Here is a 22,749-nt window from a genome sequence, read left to right on the forward strand (position 1 = left end):
ACTGTATAGGAGGTATATTTTGGATATTATCATTAATATTGATAAAATTTCAAGTTCCTGTGAAAAAAGATAACTTATTCATATTATGTAACATAACGACTGCTTGAAATAAAGTTATTTCTTATTTCATTTGAAAAGACAATATTAGGTAATCTGCCATGTGTAAAAGATCCCCCTTAAAAAGTACAATACTATATAAATTCTATATATTAGACAATTGTGAGATATAATGATTATGCTGAATTAATTTGTTCGTACAAACATATCTTTTATTCGTGAAGCAAATATCCCTAGGTATACAAAAAAAACACCAACAACAACCAAGCAATAGTTTATTCATTGAAAATTTACCACAAAAAATCCTAGTTATATCTCAGTCACACCACCCTCCTATTTCTTACACATAATAGTTATACTTCACCTGAATTTCGATTTGTCTTAGAAATATAGAGCAGATGGGAAAAGGATTATAATAAAGATGTGCTTAAAATGTAAACTGTCTGCGTAGATGAAAGAAGAATAATAAATAGACCTAAAGGTATGTGCATGTTATCATTTATCATCATTCATTGTGTAAATCACAACCGATGCACGGATTAAAGAATACAGTTTTTCTTTAAGCCAAATCAAGCTTTGTATGAATATATATTGTTTCTCCAAAATTATTTTCATTATTGCATATTTATGAAATATAACGTTTCTTTTATCATTTCTGGATGTGCTATGTTCCAGTAACTCAAAAGTGTTTTCTGCCTCTTTATCTGCTAATAAATGAGTGAATAAAATCAGTATTTATTATGTACCTTAAATTTGAAATGCACCTTTTCAAATACCAGGTAAAAATTTGGTCCATAACTACACCATTTGTTATTGAAACTATTGTTCGTCACTTTAACCTAACCAACACTCTGATAGAATAATATATCTACATAATTCATTTAAAGCCAAAATCACGTTACGTTAATGCTTTATATTATAATATGTTGAAACAAAATTAGAATCTTTAATTATTTAGATGAAGGCTTCATTATCAGCTGCACAATGTACCACCTTAACGTTATAGAGATAAATGAGATTTATATTGCTTTTATCACTTCACTTGAATTACTAGAAACTCTTTAAGTGATTTAAGTGCTTTTATCTAGTTATATGTACATAAAAGATGTTTTATAAGCTATAAAACAAAATACGTTCCTCAACACTGAATGTCAAAATTACTTTTTAAATACTCGTAAGCTTTGAAATTGCTCTGTTGCAAAAACGGTAAGAATGCTCCTCCCATGATCATGGGAATAATTGTAAAATCATGCTCAAAGTTCGATATTGTATCGTATGAGACTTAAATAGTAAAACAGAATCCCTAAAGAAAGCCCAACACGGCAAAATTGTAAATTGTTGTAGGCTCGGTTTGACTGAGCCTGTTCATGGGCGGTAATGGAAAGTGCAAGTTACCATCAACGCCCCCTAGCACCGGCTTAAGCAGAATTCAACATTTAAACACTAAAATGGTGAAAATTTGAATTTAGAAACATCCGCAGATGTGTCCATACGGCGGTTATTATGGAACCTTCAATGTGACACAGTAGTGTCATTCCATGAAAAGCGGCGTATGGTCCCCAAGTAAAAGAATGCGTGTGCCCTAAACGAGAAAACAATGGGCGGAACTAAATCAAACGGAATTATGAAAGGGGATCTGAGGTTATGAAGCCTGCATATCACAGATAAGACGTCAAAAGACAAATTTAAAAAGCAGGCAACATATCCTAAGGGTGATTATACAGTATTCAAGTAGGAATAGTGGAACCACCCAAATTGAAAAAGGCCAAATACTAGAAACTGAAAATACCAAAACTGACTTGTTTGTGATGATTAAAATTGCAATTGTTTATATACTTTATCTATTTTGGTTGACTCTTTACCGCCCATCACTTACAAATGTTTCATCCTTACTAACAAAAAACAACAACACACTTTCGGGCATATAATGCTCCGCCTAGCGGTGCTCTTGTTTTAGTTATGAAACTTGACCTGTATATCTTACTTGCGACACTTCGTATATATTTGAAGTTTCAAAGGAGTATCTGTTCTAGTTTTAGAAAAATTCAAGTACATGTTAAAATTTCAGAACATTTTCTAAGTCAATTTTTGACCATCAAGTGTGGCCTTGACCTTAAGCTTGCACAAGGGTAAGATGGGTTCTGCACATTGCCCAGTTGGGGTGAATATTTGAGTCAAGTTTGGAGAAAATCCTTCCATAAATATAGAATTTATAGAGCGGACACGACATATTGTCTAGTATTGATTGTATGTAAATTTAAAGACTTAAAAGGGGCATAACTTTGTCAAAATACAATACATAGTTATGAAACTTGACCTGAATATCTTACTTGTGACACCTCATAAATCTTTTAAGTTTCAAGCAAATACCTGTGCTAGTTTCAGTAATATTCAAGTACATGTTAAAATTTAAGAATATTTTCTTAGTCAATTTTTGACCTTTACGTGTGACCTTGACCTTAAGCCGGCAAATAGGCAACATGGGTTCTGCACATTACCTTGTTGAGGTGAACATTTAAGCCAAGTTTGAAGAAAATCTTTCAATTAGTGTAGGACTTACAGAGCGGACACGACATATTGTCTAATATTTGATTGTTTGATATCTGACCTTCAATTGTGACCTTGACCTTGAGCTGACATAAGGGCAACATGGATTCTGCACATTGCCTTGTTAAGGTGAATATTTGAGCTAAGTTTGAAAATCTTTCAATTGGTATAGGATTTATAGAGCGGACACGAAAATGGAGACGGACGGACAGACCGACGGACGGACGCGACAAAGCGAATCCATAATAGCCCCCCATACTCACATTTTATGGTGGGGGTATAATAAATAAATAAATAAGCACGATATTTCATTTTTTTGTAAGCGAATAAACTAGTATTATAGCTCTTTAAATAATGTGTGATGGTGAAAATCATAAGACTTTGTCACATAAGTAATATCTATTTAATGTTTTCAAATTGCATGATTGTGTGTTATTTATCTAATTATTATCTAAAAGTTGTTAGTACTGATATCCTTGATCTCCCAATTGTTATTGAGACTGTCAGATAGTTAAATGTATCGTCATGCTTTTATATGCTGATATTACACTTTTTTCTTTCATTAAGGTTTTCTTTGTTTAAACAGAATTCATGTCAGAAATATAATTGAATGTGTAATATAATTTTCCTCATTTCCACATCCGATATTTTTTTTTGTAATATGAAGACGTGTTTGTCTTCTTTATTGTAAAAACAATTATCTTGTTCTGTCAATTTTTGTCTATTTGATTCCCAAATGAAAATTGGCAGCACATCCAGGACAAAATGTTCCTTGACTTTTTATTTCCTATGGAAGCGAGCTTTTATCTAAACAATAAGCAACAATTACAGGAAAGCACGTAGGATGTCACGAATTATGACAGTTTATTTGGCGCCTTGTGTTATCGAGAGAATTGCAAGTGTTCTTTAGGCTAAAATAAATATAACAGACCGTTTGCATTTTAATGCTTTCCTCCGTAAACAGACTCAATCAATCCAAAAATCTGGAAACAAAGTGATCCCTCCAACATTTTCAATTTTCTCATTTTGGGCTTTCTTTAGGGATTCTGTTTTTCTTTAATTTTTGTTCATGTGTTAGAAAAATATCTGAAATTTTAATAAAAGTAATAAACATTTACTCAATCTTGATCTTGTAACTTATTTACTATTTCTTTGTGATTTTTATTTAATCTTGTAAATATTTAGGTTAGTAAATTTGATGGATTGACTGCAGTTACGTTTTTATTGCAGATAATTAGAATGTTAGAAACATATATTAGAAATATATTAACTATAGCCGATTTTTGTAGTGAGGCCGTCGTGTAAACAAGTAAATACGATATCTTTTTAATCATAGGCTTCTTATTTCATGCTCACAAACGTGTTGTTTGTGCCGTGTTGCGGCCGTAAATAGTATTTCCGCTTATGCAATGCAATCAATGTCGATATTTTTTAATCCTCAAGGGATTGTTTGGCGTTCAGTATTTGTGTCTCCTACCGTGTCCTGTCTGTCCTGCTGGACTCCTTGCTCGTAGTCATGTGTTAGGGCATGCATACATTAAATGCCACCCTTCCTGGATGATTTTGTTTTTCATTTTTTACATTACTACATTACTTGATTCCCAGTTTCATAAATATCAGACAGTCTTCCGATACGTACTGAACGTAGCGTTCTTACGATTTAAATTAGCTTTCCAGAATTTAATACTTGTTTTTCGTTAATAGGACATGTTTTCCAGGCTTTATCAAAGATGGCACGGGATATAGTTTTTATAAGCTGCTCTTCATTGCCTTAGTTTATATATCATATTTTTGCTTTGTTTTTAAACCTCAAGTTCTGCGGTGCTAGGAGGCGTTGACAATAGTTTGGACCACTTCAGTCCATGAACAGGCTCTCCTGCAACTTTTACAAGAGTGCAAGGTATACAAAAATTATTTGTACATCCGCTGATTAAAAAGTATTACATGTCCCATCGATATCAACAACTTAAATGAAATAAGCACTATGTAGTCGTCAATCAACTTATCTTGCAAGAAATACGACACATGGAACACAGCAATAATTTAGGTGTCTGTTTTATTCCGATAACATCTGTTTACTATTAATTGTCTTGTGTTACGTCTGCAAGTATGCAGAAGCAATGAACTAGGTGTCTAGCAGAACTTGTGAATTGGCTGATAAAGTAAACCCTCGGTTCTTTCCAGATTCACCATAAATGTCTAATACAACGCTGTTTTGCACATATAATCTGAGGAAACACATCAATCATTCTTTTTACGGCCCGGTTAGGTATACAAGGAAGAAGTAAAGTAGCGATATTCTACACACAAAATTATATTTTAAATTACCTACCGTAATTTACATTTAATTGAAAACCAATTGGATTTAGAAATATCATTCTGGTAGCGACAAATATCATTATTCTATAGAAAAATTCAAAATAATTATGCAGCCTTAAGTTTAAAATTACATGAATACCGGCCTCTATTAATATATCCAGGTCAAGACATTTTGTACGAAAATGGCGCTTTAAAATTTGATATTACTTTACATATATATTTTGTATTAAGCATTACACATTCATCAAAATCACGTGCATTCTTGTATCTTTTTTAGAAAAATATTTCAATTTAATGCATACTTTTGAAAAGAAAAAGAAGCATCTAACTTCTAACATTTTCACTCAACATGATAAAATGCCACATATTTTCATCCGTCCCGGCTCGTGAAAATCTATGGCATTTTATCATGTTTCGTGAAAATATATTCCATATTTCACACAAACGAATAAATATCCTCTTAATATTACACAGTTATCTTAATCTTACTGTGGAGAATCAGTTGTCCGCTAAAAGGAACTGTGTTTTATCAGTGATTTTTTTAACAACTATAAACATAAAATGATGCGTATCAACATTTGATGTTTACTTTGTCACAGACAAAACGCAAATAGAGCATCTGTCATAAAATAAAAAACAACAGTATTATATGTTTTTTTCCTATTCTTTTAAATGGGCAATGGTCGGTACATACAATATGTTTTTTCTCCAAATATTCGGCCTTCACCAGATAAAATGTCGTTTGGACAGGCAGTGTCGAAAAGTCGGACTGAATTTGTAATAATAAAATAAGGATATTTGCTTAAATGTTCGCACATAAACTTATACATGTAATACCTCTTCTAACAAAATTAACCGACAAGTTCAAGGAAATCCCGTGCGCATGTTAGATTTATTCAATAGATGTTTAAGCAGAATCCATGTCATAAACTATTGAGTCCGTGTCAAATTCAATTCAGTCTTAATTTCCAAATTCCCATATCCGATAGTTGCTTAAGATTGGTAAAACCTATTTTCATGTTCAGAATCTATTTTATTACATGCTTTTCGGTGGTTTATAGAAATATATCAGTGATATAAAACTGGTAATTTCACTGTTTGAAACTTTGATAATTTCACTGTTTTGAATTTAAGCCCCTTACGTTGTTTCAGTGAAATACCAGCGTGCACAGAACTTGGTACAAACTTAATGACGTGACGTCGTAAATGACGTCACGCTGTATTATTATTTGGCGCGCTTTTAATTCAGTATTAGGTTTAATGTCTTTTTAAAACGTTTCTTTGCATACAATAAAAAGAAAATTTGTTTAGTTTAGTGTAAGATCGAAATATATTTCACCTTGTGAACACCAAAAGTTCATATTTCACTCGTGGCTGCGCCACTCGTGAAATATACCTTTTGGTGCTCACTCGGTGAAATATATTCCGATCTTACACTGAACTAAACAAATATCCTCTATATATCTTGCCTCTATGATTCCTTGTTGTAAAATCAGCAGCACATCCGTGACAAAATGTTTCTTGTTTGATCTCCACCGGAGACGAAGTTTTTTCTGAACAATAAGCAACAATTACAGGAAAGCGTGTGGGAAAGAACGCATAATGACGGTTTATTCGGCGTCTAGTGATTTAGATTATATAGGGAATGTTGTTTCGTATATAAGAATATTTCTTTTAAAGGATACCAAGAACGGGTTTTTAATTTATTTTTATCTTGTAATATTTTTGAATATATATTAGTACCTGAAATAAAGAACCAATAAAAATATTCACATAGTCAAACATGTACGTATGCGTCAAACTGTTTATTAATACATGTAATAGAAAAATTTGCAGAGTCTTAAAAATCATAAGGTTAAATTCAGCCATAATTCTAGTAAGGATTTTACAATTGAGAGATATAAAAGTAAAACATGGTGGCGAATGTGTATATGAGGCTTAATTTACTAATTTATGTATATTGATAAAAATATATTCGCCCTGCAACTTGTTACGTGTATCGAGCGAATATATAATTAATATCTTTTTTTTCTTTTGGCTACCTGCCGTTTGATAAGATACAAATGATTATGAAATTATCGTATAATTAATCACAAAACATTTAACTTGAACTATAACTAAAGGATTTCTTAAACACGCTCTTAAATACTTAAAATATAGACTCTATCTGCAGTTTGAGTTTTCTATTTTATGTACATGTACATGTATATCAATAAAAAAATTATAACCTTCAATATACTTTCTCCTTTCTTTATGGTTCCTGTTCCTCTTCCTAATCCCCACTCTATTTCCTCTACAACTCCGTACACTTTAAATTAGATTAAAGCCCTTCCCTTTCCCATTTGCAATTGGGATGAGTTGCCTTTTTGTATTTTCTGATCGCAGATCAGAAAATTCAATGCTGACATTCAATCTCTGAAACAGAATTTTCACGACAAACCTAACAACAAGTAGTTCTCAAAACAGCTCAAAACTAGCGATGTTAAAGAAAGAAATATTTTTATTTTGTTACAAGTATCAAACAAATTACAACGCATTCAAAGTTTAAAAGAAGCGTTGGCTTGTCAATTCACCAATTACGCGGATGAATATGAAAATGCTATTTTTAGCGATGTCGATTATCGAATACCTCAGAGCGTATTACACTGTCGAGTAGTGGAATATATACATGTAAGACTGTTTTAGGGAGAAGATTTTCGCTAAATTATTTACATCAATTTTAGACAACAGGTATATCGTGAAGAAAATACCTCCAAATTAATAAGGATTACCATGGAGCTAAATATAAGATTTATATCTCTGTGGGAATAGATATTCTAAAATTAGAATTATTTTATTTTATTCAGGCTGTTTCCGTTAAACATTTCCGTGGTGCAAGCAAGGGTAACGCGCTCGTTTAGGGTGTGAGAGGTCTGGGGTTCAAATCCCAGTCGAGGCAACTTTTTTATTAAGGAAGTGGCCACGATATGCAAGGATAAAAGGATAAAGTGCGGCTGTCAAAAACAATGAACATAAATGAATTTTGATGAAACTCTAGTCATGCATAATTCCGTATGTATCAAACTCAAACTGTTAAAGTAAAAAATCCAAACGCAGTCGCTGCATCTAGGTGCCATGCAAGGTGAATTATAGTATATAAAAATAAACTTATACAGGAAAATACATACAGATATACAGTACGATTTAGATTGCAAAGATCAGAAAATACCACAGAGCTTGCAGCCCTTTCATTTAAAAATGTAACAAATCAAAAAGTATTTGCATCATTTACAATCTGTAATTTCCATCTCTTTTAAAAAGCAGCTTGACAGTTCATACAATGATTGATTGTATGTATAAACAAACATTGATAATCATTTAAACAGCTACTCGATAGGTCACACAATGATTATATGTATCTTTTAACACCGATGGTCTTTTAAAAGCTACTCGATATGTGACACAATGATTATATGTATAAACAACACCGATGGTTTTTTAAAAGCTACTCGATAGGTGACACAATGATTTAATGTACATGTATAAACAACATCGGTGGTCGTTTAAAAGCTACTAGACAAGTGACACAATTATAATATGTCTAAACAACATACAATTTGATTGTCAAAGATACTCGAAATGTGACAAAAAAGTATTGATGAGTAGCTTCCACCAAATGACAATTTACTCGACAGGTGAAAAAGATAGTATGTATAAACAAAAGTGACAGGTTTTTAAAAAGCTACTTGACAGATGTCAAAAAGGAAAGAAAAGAAAGAAAGAAATAAAAACAATATTAACAATATCAAGTTATCATCAGCGTCGGTAGCGACGGCTGAAATAAGATAATATTCTACACCATAGGACGATAACCAGTCCTGTATTTACAGAAAAAAAGAGAACTTTAGTGTATTTTATACGTTATAAGAAACAAGATCTTCGTCGTTGTCATCATTTTAGTTTATTGTTTATATAGCACATTCTGCATACAGGATGAAGAAATCGGTCAAAGGGAATTAACTTTAATCACGTAACGATTCACTTGTTTGTGAACACAATATGTTTTTCTTTTTGAAAATAAGGTCTTTTGGCCGCGACTGCATAAGACAGTCCTGGTTTGGAATACAGCGTAGGGGTCTGGATTGTTGTTTGAGGCATAGAACTATATGGCTGTTTAGATGTAGTTGAGTATCCTTGGCTTTTGCTTAAATCCTGAGCATGTGTTTTATCCTTTTCCGGCCACGGAAGATGTAACCAATAGCGGTAGTTTAATTGCAATTGCGTAGCAAATCCCTGTGATGCATATTTCACGTAAATGTTTCCTTCAAAAGACCACGCTTTTTCAACATTTGACTTGTCTTTTACACGACAGGATGCCAACATGTCCGCGTTCATTTTCGTCAAATCTTCGTTGACATAAATCTTTTTTGTTCTTTCAGGTGTTTTGACCTGTTGAAAAGTTCGACTTTTGTTTGGCGTCTTACAAATTTAACTATAATTGTCCTATGCTTGCCGACTTTGTATTTTCCAAGTCTGTGGCTGATGTCAATATCTGCATTCTGCAGAACAAGATCTGATTTGCTTTTTATTGTGTCTATTAATTTTTGCAATCGTCCGTAATGCCAAAGATTCGAACACTATTTCTGCGACTGTATTGTTCGGACTCGTTTTCAAATTTTTCACAGCAAAATTCATCTTTTTTTAATTTTTTCGTATAGTGACTGATCTTTTTCTTTGAGTTCATTTATAATTAAATCTTTTGTTCTAGTTTTTCAATTGTCTGAGCTTGTGTATGGACGTCATGTTCGAGAACCTCTACTCTCTTAGTCATTGCACTAAGGAAACTTAGTAAACTGGGTAAACAGGTTGATTGTCAATATTGTCACTGGTATCTAATTCACTAGCAGTTGAAGAGCGTTTTCTTGCTTTCATTTGAGCTCATCATGATACATAAATAATTTCAACATAAATCTTCGATAAATATATAAATATCACACTGTTCAACAAAAGCATATTAAAGCCAATAGCAGCTCAGTCATGCGTGACCGCAAATTTTGTCAGGGATGGTAGACCCTCAGGCTATTTTGCGCTCACAAATTGCTCACAAAAAGTCTCTTCACACATTCAATTTCTAAAAGTTCAAGATAACCTCTTTATGCAACATTCAAATTCAAACTTACATATTTTAATAAAATTCCATATCCTTCATGAATGCAACAGTAACTCAATTATACGAATTTAACATTTAAATCGCTATAAAAATCGTGAAAGCCTTTAGCCAAAATACAACATTGTTTTGTTTACATTTAACCGGTAGTCACCACCTTTTAACCGAATAGAAAAAATATTACCACACATTGATGGACAAAAGATTACTTCACATTGATGGACAAAAGATTACCTGACATTGATGGACAAAAGATTACATCACATTGATGGACAAAAGATTACTTCACAATGATAGACAAAAGATAACCTCACAATGATAGACAAAATATAACCCCACATCGATGGACAAAAGATTACGTCACATCGATGGACAAAAGATAAACCCTCATCGATGGACAAAAGAAAACCCAACATCGATGGACAAAAGATAACCCCACATCGATGGACAAAAGATTACTTCACATCGATGGACAAAAGATAACCTCGCATCGATGGACAAAAGATTACTTCACATCGATGGACAAAAGATAACCCCACATCGATGGACAAAAGATAACCTCGCATCGATGGACAAAAGATAACCTCACTTTGATTTAGTATTGATTTTATTCATGCTCTTCGTATAACTTCTCCGTGGTGCAGGGGTAACGCGCTAGTTTATAGTGCCAGAGGTCTGGGGTTCAAATCCCATGTAAGGCAACTATTTTTATATTTTTTTAAAAAGTTTCTTTGTTAAGGAAGTAGCCACGTTATGCTAGGATAAAGTGTGGCTGTCATAAAAATGAACATAAATGATATTTTGATGCAACTCTAGTCATGCAAAATTCCGTATGTATCCAACTCTGGTGCCCTGCAAGAAGAATTATAGTACATAAAAGTAAACTTATACAGGAAAATAATACAGATATACAGTGCGATTTAGATTGCAAAGATCAGAAAATACCACAGAGCTTGCAGCCCTTTGATTTTATATTTTAAGGGCTGCATTTCTTCAACGTATCTTCCCTTGTTGATCTTTCCTTTCTTTCTCATTTTCACCTTAGGACTATTTTACAGCAAATTACTACTCGAAATATTCTCATGGTTAACAATTCGTCTGCATTCACCAATATATGCGTATTGATTAAAGATGTATTCATCCTCAGTCTACCTTACATTATTATGACAAGCTCATTAGACAAACTCTTATATAAAGAGTTCAATAATTGCAAACCACATTATGTCACCTATTCGTAAAGTATGTAATTAACAAAATCTTATTGGAAGTTGCTGTTTAATTTAGGTTTAAGCATGTAAGCACTTGATAACATTGAAAAAAAAGACCGATAGCTATTATCTAATGAGAATTCTTTGAAGAGACAAAATTGCTAAGTTTTTACTTCAGAGCGTTCTTTTTATGCTTATTTGCTGTGCGTGCAAAGTAAGCTGTACAGGAAATATGCGCTATGAATTACATACCGGACAAGATATAAAGTGCTTCTTAAAAAAATATTCGTACCGTTTTAATTTTTTAACATAATTATATTAATTCTTAACTTATATATGAAACAATTGATTGAGATTAATTATTTTTTATAATCATTATTGTTATACATGCAAGCACGTGATAGAGGCGATAGCAATCTTAATTTTTCAGTACATATCACATCATATTCACCAGCTAAAAAGTCCGTATCTGTTTTATTTTATAATTTATAAATAACTTTTATATGGCTTATTATATCTGCCATTGCCTACGACAAAAACCGAAATTTTTTCAGCTTGTCTACTTTTTCTTTCATATGAACGCATTAGCACACTTATTCTTAGTGTTCTTAAAAATGTTAAGAAATAAAAATAGACTAATTTGACTCTTATTTAAAAGTCATCAAACGTTTGTTGTTTTTGTTTTATTAGAATAATATATAACATCAAACTTGGCGTGACGTCACGTCATAGTCTCGCGTCTTTTGGGGGATTTCCAGAAAATCTTTTTTAGAAGAAAAAACAGTGAATATACTCTGAATATATATTTTTAGGGAAACAAAACCGTGAAATTACTCTGATATTGACCTGTTATTTTTTACAAAAAGACGCGTGTAAGCCAATAAGAGAAAGGCATTTCAAACCTTTTTATAGATTATATTATAATATAAATTATATACTAGACAATTGTGAGGTATCTTAATTATGCTAAATTAACTTGTTTGTATGAGTACATATTTTATTCTTGAAGCAAATACGATTAGTGATTAAAAAATAATAATAAAACAACATCAACAACAACAGCAATATTATACATGTATTAACTTTAAATTAACCACGATAATTCTTAATTATATATCAGTCACCCTATTTTTACATATAATGGTTATATTAAACTAGAATTTCCACTTGTCTAAAAATATAAAGCAGATGCATATTGGAAAATGATTATGATAAAGATGTGCTTAAAATGTAAACTGTCTGTGTGTAGATGAAAGAAGAAAAATAAATAGACCTAAAGGTATGTGCATGCTATCATTTATCATCATTCATTGTGTAAATCACAACCGATGCACAGATTAAAGATTACAGTTTTTCTTACGAGTAAAGCCGAATCAAGTTTTGTTTACATGTATCATTTTTCTCCAGAATTGTTTTCATTTGGATACATCAATAACGTAAATACAATTTATAGCAAATAATGATGATGATGATGATGATGATGATTAGAATAATGTATCTTTACTTAATTCATTTAAATCCAAAATCACGCAATATGCTTTTTATCATAATATGTTGATGCATAATGAGAAACTTTAATTATTTAGATGGGGGTTTCAGTATCAGCTGCACAATATACTACCTTTAAGGAGAGATTTATATACCTTAATACTTCATTACAAACAATTTACAATAACTTTATAAATGCGTTTAAATATATCATATAATCATATATGATGAAACAAAATTAGAATCTCTAATTATTTAGATGGGGGTTTCATTATCAGCTGAACAATGTACCACCTTTACGTTATAGAGATAAACGAGATTTATATTGCTTTTATCACTTCACTTGAATTACCAGAAATTCTTTAAGTGCCTTTTATCTAGTTATATGCACATAAAACATGTTTAATATGCTATAAAACAAAATACGTTCATCATGAAAGTAGTATTAAAGGTGTCAAAAATAACTTTTTGAACAAGCTTTGAAATCGCTCTGTAGCAAAAACGGCAATGATAAAACTCCTCCCATTAGCATGGGAATAATTGCAAAATCATGCTTAAAATATGATATTATCTCGTTTGAGACTTAATACCGACTATTTTCGATGACTGAACTTAAAATTGTTTATACACTTTTATGTATTTTGATCGACTTTTTACCACTTTTTATGCAAATTATCATACATTAATTAAGATAAGGATACACTTTTTTGCACCAGAACGAGAATAAATAAATTATCATGTCATTGAAGATTGACAAGAAATAAGATATTTGAAAATTCTGATTTTTGGATTTTTGATAAATATCTGTGAATCTTTGTAGCTACCTTTCCCTTTATCCATTGAATATTATGAGTAAAATGTCTGCAGTAAAATTTCAGTATATTTTCTTTCAAATATTTAGGTAGTGTATTGAAGCGTACATAAAACTTTACATATAGAGTAATCATATCATTTACAGTTTTTAACAACAACATCCCCCCCCCCCAAAAAAAAAAACAAAACAAACAAAACAACAAACAATGAATTCTTAGCTTGATAACCTTGAAGGAAGTTCAACTTGCAGTTCCTGCATGCATTTTTTCGAAGTAAACAATCAGGTCAACGTAAAATTAACAAAAGACAAAAGTCTATAGTAAGGACAATCACCAAATATATATTCGAACCAATTATGTCACAATTAAGGTATAAAACATATAAGATATTCATTTAGACAGCAATTCAGGAAACAGTTAAAATTTTACTATTTAAAAATGTAAAGAGAGCTAGGAATAATTGGAGAATATGTTGAATTAAATTGTTTCAATTATAGTCCATCCAGTTAAATATCTGATTCATCGGATTCTGGAAACGCAATAAATTACATATTAAATACTGACGTTACAAGAATACACATAGAAAATAAAAAAAGCAAATTCAATGTCATTTTAACTGATATATTTTGATATTTTTCATAGGTACTTTTCTAAAGTTGATAAATCTACCTCAGTCTCAGCATAACAACATATCCATCTAAAATGGCATACGTCTACTAAATTATTGTCACGAATAGGAGACTGAGAAAGTAGCAAACTATTTCTAATTGTTAGTTTTGTCACGAATGCTATATGAACATTTGTCTGTTGCAGATGAAATTGTCATTTCTGATAAGTTAGAAAATGGAAATTACAGAGGTGACTGTCTATGAAGATATTTATGATTACTGCCTTTTCACAAAAATATAAGTTTATCTGCTTTGTCTACAGTTTTTACATTATCATCATTCTTTCAGAGTTATACAGTTAAACAAGCAAAATATTTCATAGAGATATTTTGGCATTATTTTTTTCAAAATTTAAACAATAATTGTGTGAACAGAGATACACTTTTTACACTTTAACTGTAAAAAACGTTTAAATTGAATTATTGTTCTTTAATTAAACGATACATTGTAAATGAATCATTTAATTATATTGTTTAATGCAAGCGTTTATATCACATACATAATTGTACAAAATAAAATACGTGCGTTAATTAATAACCTTTTCACCTTCAAGTTCGACAAAATTGATAATTATATTATATTGGTTATATTTAATCGTTTAGTGGTCTAAATATTCAAAGAAATACATATAATGAATGTATTATAAAACATTAATCTAATATGAAATATCACCAAACTACATCAATTTCACTAGAAAAATAATTATATTAAGATCAATAAATCTAATATTAAAATAAACAAATGTTTTGATATTTAGATTACGCTTAATTAATTGTTCTTTACTTGCAAAAAATATTGTTTGTTTGTTGTTTTAAGCTTGTTTTTAGTCGCACCGAAACAGAAAAGGTCATATGATAAATTTCAGCTTCACTGGTGGAGAAAAAAATATATTAGTTACATCTGGGTTTATATTAGTTATAAGCATGCTTATAACATATTAACATTTAAAATTGAAGTCATTTGCCCTTACCGAATGAAAGATTATTTAAATACGGAAGGTGCTTAGTGATAAGTTCTTTTTATGCTTCTTTATCAAACACGATGAGTGGGTTATACCGGAATTATGCGTCAAAGAATAGATGTCGTACCAGATGCATGGCTTCTTCAAACATTGTTTTTTTACTTAATTCGAAATGACTTTTGTTGTTTGCTTTAGGCAATCTAAAAATGAAGCAATACAAATTGAAGCAAGTAATGTTTAATACGTTTATTACTGGTACTAGACAGAAATTAAACAAAACAAAATAAAATTTCTTCAATCATTTTGACATTGTGTTCAAAGCTTGTGATAATTATCTTAAGTTTTGTTGTAAATCTAGGTAATAAAACTTTGCTGGATAATAGAAACATAATACTTATATGAATAATAAAAATATCCTGAATCAGATAATTTTTATGATATTTAAACGAAAATAATTATTTTTTCTAATTTAATTTAAATGAACTCGGTTATCTTTTCTAGGTGCTTTTTCAGTTGTCCTGTACCATGTTGTCAAATCAATTTAATTTTTTTATCATTGATTTACTTTTAGTGTAAACTTTAACGCAGGATCTTAAAGGAAGGTTACACATATTTTGAAACATTTAATTGCCATATTAAAGCTCAGAACCATATTTTTACACATGCCTCATTCATTAGGGAGTGTTTAGAATGAGATATAGTTCTAAGAATGAATTTAAAAAGAAAAAAAATCAATGGAACTTTCTTTTACGTTTCCTATGTCCTTATTTTTCTTTTATTTTATATAACTTCAACATACGGACTCAAGTTGATGTTTCTGTTTTGTAATTCTTGATAATGTATAAAAAGTTTGACATTTTGTGATTGATTGAACGTATTGATATGAAATAATGAAAAATGTTGAGAGGAAAAATAACAGAAATTCCCTTGACAGTCTGACTGCGACCTTTGAGCGTTAAACAGACATTTGTTAACATATAATTCGACCATAACTCCCAAATTACTTTATTTTCGATTAAATATCAACACTTAATGACGTGATTAACGACTCCATTTTGTATTTAGGGAAATAGTTTCGTACAAAATAACAGTAAATTTAAATTGCTGTCGGGCTTTTTCGAGGTTTTGCTTGTCACACAATTTCTTTCCCGGAATGAATCGAATCTTAGTAGTATATAATTAATTTATTTAATGCAAAATACTACACGAAGCATGTTTTATATAATAAGCTTATTTGTGAATTTAGGTTCTGGATTTGTTTGAAAACTTTAGGTAAAACCGAAAAAAACAAAACATTTGCGACTAAGTAACTTGTAAAGTTCAAAAATATCGCAGAAGATAATTGAACATTTGTAGTTAAAATATAATTAGCATTTATTAGCTATTTTCTTAGCTCTACGTCTCAAAATTACTATGCTGGTAGAATGAACATCTTCTTGGGATTAAACATTGTAGAATTGAATAAAATGAAGGTTTGAATCAAACTGTGCAGGCAAATGTTCTGATATTTTCCTTTTTCTATTTTTTTCTGGAACTAATATAAAGAGACAAATGTGATCAGAAGCATTGATCACAACAAAATAACATGAAAATTGCAGATTCAGAAAAATTGTAACCCCCCTCATGTCCCTGAGCGGTATTTAATTTTCAACACTGAAAGTGCTTGAATTTTAAAGCCAAAATCAAATATGCTTTAATTATACTGATGTTGATAAACACAGAAGTTCTTGGTACATTTTGTTAAGTTACATGTATTATTAAACATGTTTTATATGCTCTTAACAAACTGCTTTTTTACATTGAAATGCTGTTAAAGTTTTCAAAATAATTTTTGAATAAGCATGAATTGTTTCTTTTTTCTGCTTAAAAAAGGTAATAAGGTTACTGTGTCTAAAGGCTAGATATCAATTCGGTTATTACATGTATACACAGTTAAATTGTCATCTGTAAAATAAAATCGCCTAATTATCGAAATCAAAGCCACTTTGTTACGTTATTGCGTAGTTTGAACAAATATTTAGTTTCATAATAATATACATGCAGAATATAATAAATTGAACAAATTAGATTTTTATTATTGATATTTTAAAACATTATCGAACACATTAATCTCTTCTTTACAGACGAATCATTCTCTTTTTTAAGACCTATTTGGGTATATTTCTTTGTAGCTACCTTTCCCTTTATCCATTGAATATTATGAGTAAAATGTCTGCAGTAAAATTTCAGTATATTTTCTTTCAAATATTTAGGTAGTGTATTGAAGCGTACATAAAACTTTACATATAGAGTAATCATATCATTTACAGTTTTTAACAACAACATCCCCCCCCCCCCCAAAAAAAAAACAAAACAAACAAAACAACAAACAATGAATTCTTAGCTTGATAACCTTGAAGGAAGTTCAACTTGCAGTTCCTGCATGCATTTTTTCGAAGTAAACAATCAGGTCAACGTAAAATTAACAAAAGACAAAAGTCTATAGTAAGGACAATCACCAAATATATATTCGAACCAATTATGTCACAATTAAGGTATAAAACATATAAGATATTCATTTAGACAGCAATTCAGGAAGCAGTTTAAATTTTACTATTTAAAAATGTAAAGAGAGCTAGGAATAATTGGAGAATATCTTGCATTAAATTGTTTCAATTATAGTCCATCCAGTAAAATATCTGATTCATTGGATTCTGGAAACGCAATAAATTACACATTAAATACTGACGTTACAAGGATACACATAGAAAATAACAAAAGCAATTTCAATGTCATTTTAACTGATATATTTTGATACTTTTCATAGGTACTTTTCTAGGTACCATCTAAAATTGCATACGTCTACGAATAGGAGAAAGTAGCAAAATATTTCTAATTGTTAGTTTTGTCACGAATGCTATATGAACATTTGTCTGTTGCAGATGAAATTGTCATTTCTGATAAGTTAGAAAATGGAAATTACAGAGGTGACTGTCTATGAAGATATTTATGATTACTGCCTTTTCACAAAAATATAAGTTTATCTGCTTTGTCTACAGTTTTTACATTATCATCATTCTTTCAGAGTTATACAGTTAAACAAGCAAAATATTTCATAGAGATATTTTGGCATTATTTTTTTCAAAATTTAAACAATAATTGTGTGAACAGAGATACACTTTTTTACACTTTAACTGTAAAAAACGTTTAAATTGAATTATTGTTCTTTAATTAAACGATACATTGTAAATGAATCATTTAATTATATTGTTTAATGCAAGCGTTTATATCACATACATAATTGTACAAAATAAATACGTGCGTTAATTAATAACCTTTTCACCTTCAAGTTCGACAAAATTGATAAATTATATTATATTGGTTATATTTAATCGTTTAGTGGTCTAAATATTCAAAGAAATACATATAATGAATGTATTATAAAACATTAATCTAATATGAAATATCACCAAACTACATCAATTTCACTAGAAAAATAATTATATTAAGATCAATAAATCTAATATTAAAATAAACAAATGTTTTGATATTTAGATTACGCTTAATTAATTGTTCTTTACTCGCAAAAAATATTGTTTGTTTGTTGTTTTAAGTTTGTTTTTAGTCGCACCGAAACAGAAAAGGACATAATGATAAATTTCAGCTTCACTGGTGGAGAAAAAAATATATTGGTTACATCTGGTTTAATATTAGATATAAGCATGCTTATAACATATTAACATTTAAAGGTGAAGTCATTTGCCCTAACCGAATGAAAGATTATTTAAATACGGAAGGTGCTTAGTGATTAGTTCTTTTTATGCTTCTTTATCAAACACGATGAGTGGGCTATACCGGAATTATGCGTCAAAGAATAGATATCGTACCAGATGCATGGCTTCTTCAAACATTGTTGTTTTTTTTTTACTTAATTCGAAATGACTTTTGTTGTTTGCTGTAGGCAAATAAAAAATGAAGCAATAAAACTGGAAGCAAGTAATGTAAAATACGTTAATTACTAGTACTAGACAGAAATTAAACGAAACAAAATCAAATTTTTTCAATCATTTTGACATTGTGTTCAAAGCTTGTGATAATTATCTTAAGTTTTGTTGTAAATCTAGGTAATAAAACTTTGCTGGATAATAAAAGCATAATAATAATATTTATAATAAAATTATCCTGAATCAGATAATTTTTATAACATTTAAACGAAAATATTTTTTTTTAATTAAATGAACTCGGTTATCTTTTCTAGGTGCATTGTCAGTTGTCCTGTACCATGTTGTCACATCAATTTAATGTTTTTATCATTGATTTACTTTAAGTGTAAACTTTAACGCAGGATCTTAAAGGAAGGTTACACATATTTTGAAACATTTAATTGCCATATCAAAGCTTAGAACCATATTTTTACACATGCTTAAAGTTCATTAGGGAGTGATTAGAATGAGATTTAGTTCTAAGAATGAAATTAAAAGAAAAAAAAAATCAATGGAACTTTCTTTTACGTTTCCTATGTCCTTATTTTTCTTTTACTTTATATAACTTCAACACACGGACTCAAGTTGATGTTTCTGTTTTGTAATTCTTGATAATGTATCAAAAATTTGACATTTTGTTCTTGATTGAACGTATTGATATGAAATGATGAAAAATGTTGAGGGCAAAAGATAACAGAAATTCCCTTGATAGTCTGACTGCGACCTATTGAGCGTTTAACAGACATTTGTTAACATATAATTCGACCATAACTCCCAAATTACTTTATTTTCGATTAAATATCAACACTTAATGACGTGATTAACGACTCCATTTTGTATTTAGGGAAATAGTTTCATACAAAATAACAGTAAATATAAATTGCTGTCGGGCTTTTTTCGAGGTTTTGCTTGTCACACAATTTCTTTCCCGGAATGAATCGAATCTTAGTAGTATATAATAAATTTCTTTAATGCAAAATACTACACGAAGCATGTTTTATATAATAAGCTTATTTGTGAATTTAGGTTCTGGATTTGTTTGGAAACTTAGATAAACCGAAAAAAAACAACATTTGCGACTAAGTAACTTGATAAGTTCAAAAATATCGCAGAAGATAATTGAACGTTTGTAGTTAAAAATAATTAACATATTAAGCTATTTTCTTAGCTGACGCCTCAAAATGACTATGCTGGTACAATGCAAATCTTCTTGGGAGATTGAACATTGTAGAATTAAATAAAATGAAGGTGTGAATCAAACTGTACAGGAAAATATTTTGATATTTTCCTTTTTCTATTTTTTTTCTGGAAATAATATAAAGAGAAAAATGTGATCGATCAGAAGCATTCATCACAACAAAATAACATGAAAATTGCAGATTTAGTCTGTACATTAGGTATAATAAAAAATTGTAATCTCCCTCTTGTCCCTGTGCGGTACTTAATTTTCAACACTTAAGGTGCGTGAATTTTAAAGCCAAAATCAAATATGCTTTAATCATACTGATGCTGATAAACACAGAAGTTCTTGGTTTATTTTGTCAAGTTACATGTACATTAAACATGTTTTATATGCTCTTAACAAACTGCTTTCAACATTGAAATGCTGTTAAAGTTGTCAAAATAAACTTTTGAATAAGCATGAATTGTTTTTCTGTTTAAAAGAGGTTATACGGTTACTGTGTCTAGAGGCTAGGTATCAATTCGGTTATTATACACAATTAAATTGTCATATGTAAAATAAAATCGCCTAATTACCGAAATCAAAGCCAATTTGTTACAATATTATGTAGTTTTAACAAATATTTAGTATCATTATAATATACATGCATAATATTATAAACTGAACAAATTAGATTTTTATTATTGATATTTTAAAACATTATCGAACACATTAGTTTCTTTAATATAGACGAATAATTCTCTTTTTAGGACCTATTTGGGTATATTTCTTAAGACGCGCTTAATAAATGAAATAGTTTAATAAAAATATGTAAATGATGAATAATATGATATCTGAATACATTTTTTTCAACATGCTGGGTTCTACTTAAATGGAGGAAAAACAAAATACGAAACAAAGGCAGACGTTCAGTATGATTTTGGAACAAATGTGTCACAATACAGCTATGCAAATTATAAAAAGCGACTTAGCATTCAGAAAACAGTAAAGAAAGTGGTATTTGAAAGTTTACAGGAAGCTGCGAACAATTGGAGAAAATGTCAAAGGAAACTATATCAATTATAGTCAATTCAGTTAAATATCTGAGCCATTATTTTCTGGAAATACAATAAAGTACAAAATAAATACTGATGCAACAACACATACACGAGGTTCTGTTTATTCCTTCATTATGTTGAGAATTTTTAAAAGAAGTGTTTGTTTTGAATTGTGGAGAAACTAACTAAAAAACAGCATACAACAATATATTTAGCTAAAGTCTTAAAGGTCCATTCCGTTTGCACGCATAGGGAACCAAAATTATGTAGCAAAATGTTTCAAATTGAATAAGTCGTCACATATGGCGTAAAGATATTTTTCTCATAGTAATGAAATTGTTATCTTTGATATTTTGGAAATTAAAATTATAGAGGTAACTGTCTGTCTGTCTTTAAAGATATATACGATAATTGCCTTTTCATACAAAAAATATTTGGCTCATATGTATCATGTTTACCATTATTTTACATAAGTTTAAATTGATATGTCTGACATCACATGATTATCATTATTGCAACATTTGTGCAGAGTGCTTACTATTACTATAACCGGGTATTGTATTGAGCTAAATAGATATAGGATATTTTAAACTGTACACTCTGGTATATGTGATAAACATCCTACGAAAACGAAGTCAAAATTTCACTATAATTCAAGAATGAATAATTCTCACCTCATATTTTAAGATTAAATTCACATTCTGTTAAAACAGTTTTCTCAGCAAAAATAATTAACCGCTTTTCATAATGTTTTTTTTTACTTGCAGATGACTAATATAACTTACATAAAGAATTCTAATTGGGAGGAAAATATTTTAACATTAAAACGCAAACTTTTTGCGAGTAAGATACATTTTTCAATGACATGTTCTCAAAATATTCAACATTCCTGACAAACTACAATATTATACAAAATACTAAAAAGACAGAGCGCCATTTGAAACGAGACTATTTAGAGCATGCACGCGATTATTGTTCAAATTATAATTTTTGTCCGTCAATCAATATTTGTTTTGCATGCATAATGTCATTTGAAATAATGAAATTGTTTTTGGGCAATATGCGATAACAAAACACTTGAAGTCACATACTAGTAGTTCTATTTCGAAAATAGAATGATTCCATACCTCATAACGGTTCGGACTGTGACATATTAGTATAATATATTCGTATCAGATACATATTAATCACGGCATTATTTGTTTAGTTTTAAATGTATTACTTTCTCGAATGATAATTAGTTAAGAAAAGTATAGTTAGATCTGAAACAGCCCTTTTTTTGTAAGCAAAATGAATTATGACTATCATTTTCATGGATTAAGAGCATTCTTTCTCATTGTGTGTTGATAAATAAATTCACT

General features: G+C 30.0%; 1 protein-coding gene across 3 annotated transcripts in view; it reads left to right on the forward strand.

The window, feature by feature from the left end:
• Positions 1-518: 518 nt before the first annotated feature.
• LOC132757138 (tachykinin-like peptides receptor 99D) overlaps positions 519-22,749 on the forward strand; it is a 191,138-nt gene continuing 168,907 nt past the window's right edge. For all 3 annotated transcript variants that reach the window (XM_060748341.1, XM_060748355.1, XM_060748374.1), the window contains exon 1: positions 519-538. The gene's annotated coding sequence lies outside the window, so the exon portion shown is untranslated. The remainder of the gene's footprint in view (positions 539-22,749) is intronic.

This window comes from Ruditapes philippinarum, unplaced genomic scaffold, assembly GCF_026571515.1.
Source record: "Ruditapes philippinarum isolate M1 unplaced genomic scaffold, ASM2657151v2 ctg1265_1_1_1_1, whole genome shotgun sequence".
Lineage (NCBI taxonomy): Eukaryota > Metazoa > Mollusca > Bivalvia > Venerida > Veneridae > Ruditapes > Ruditapes philippinarum.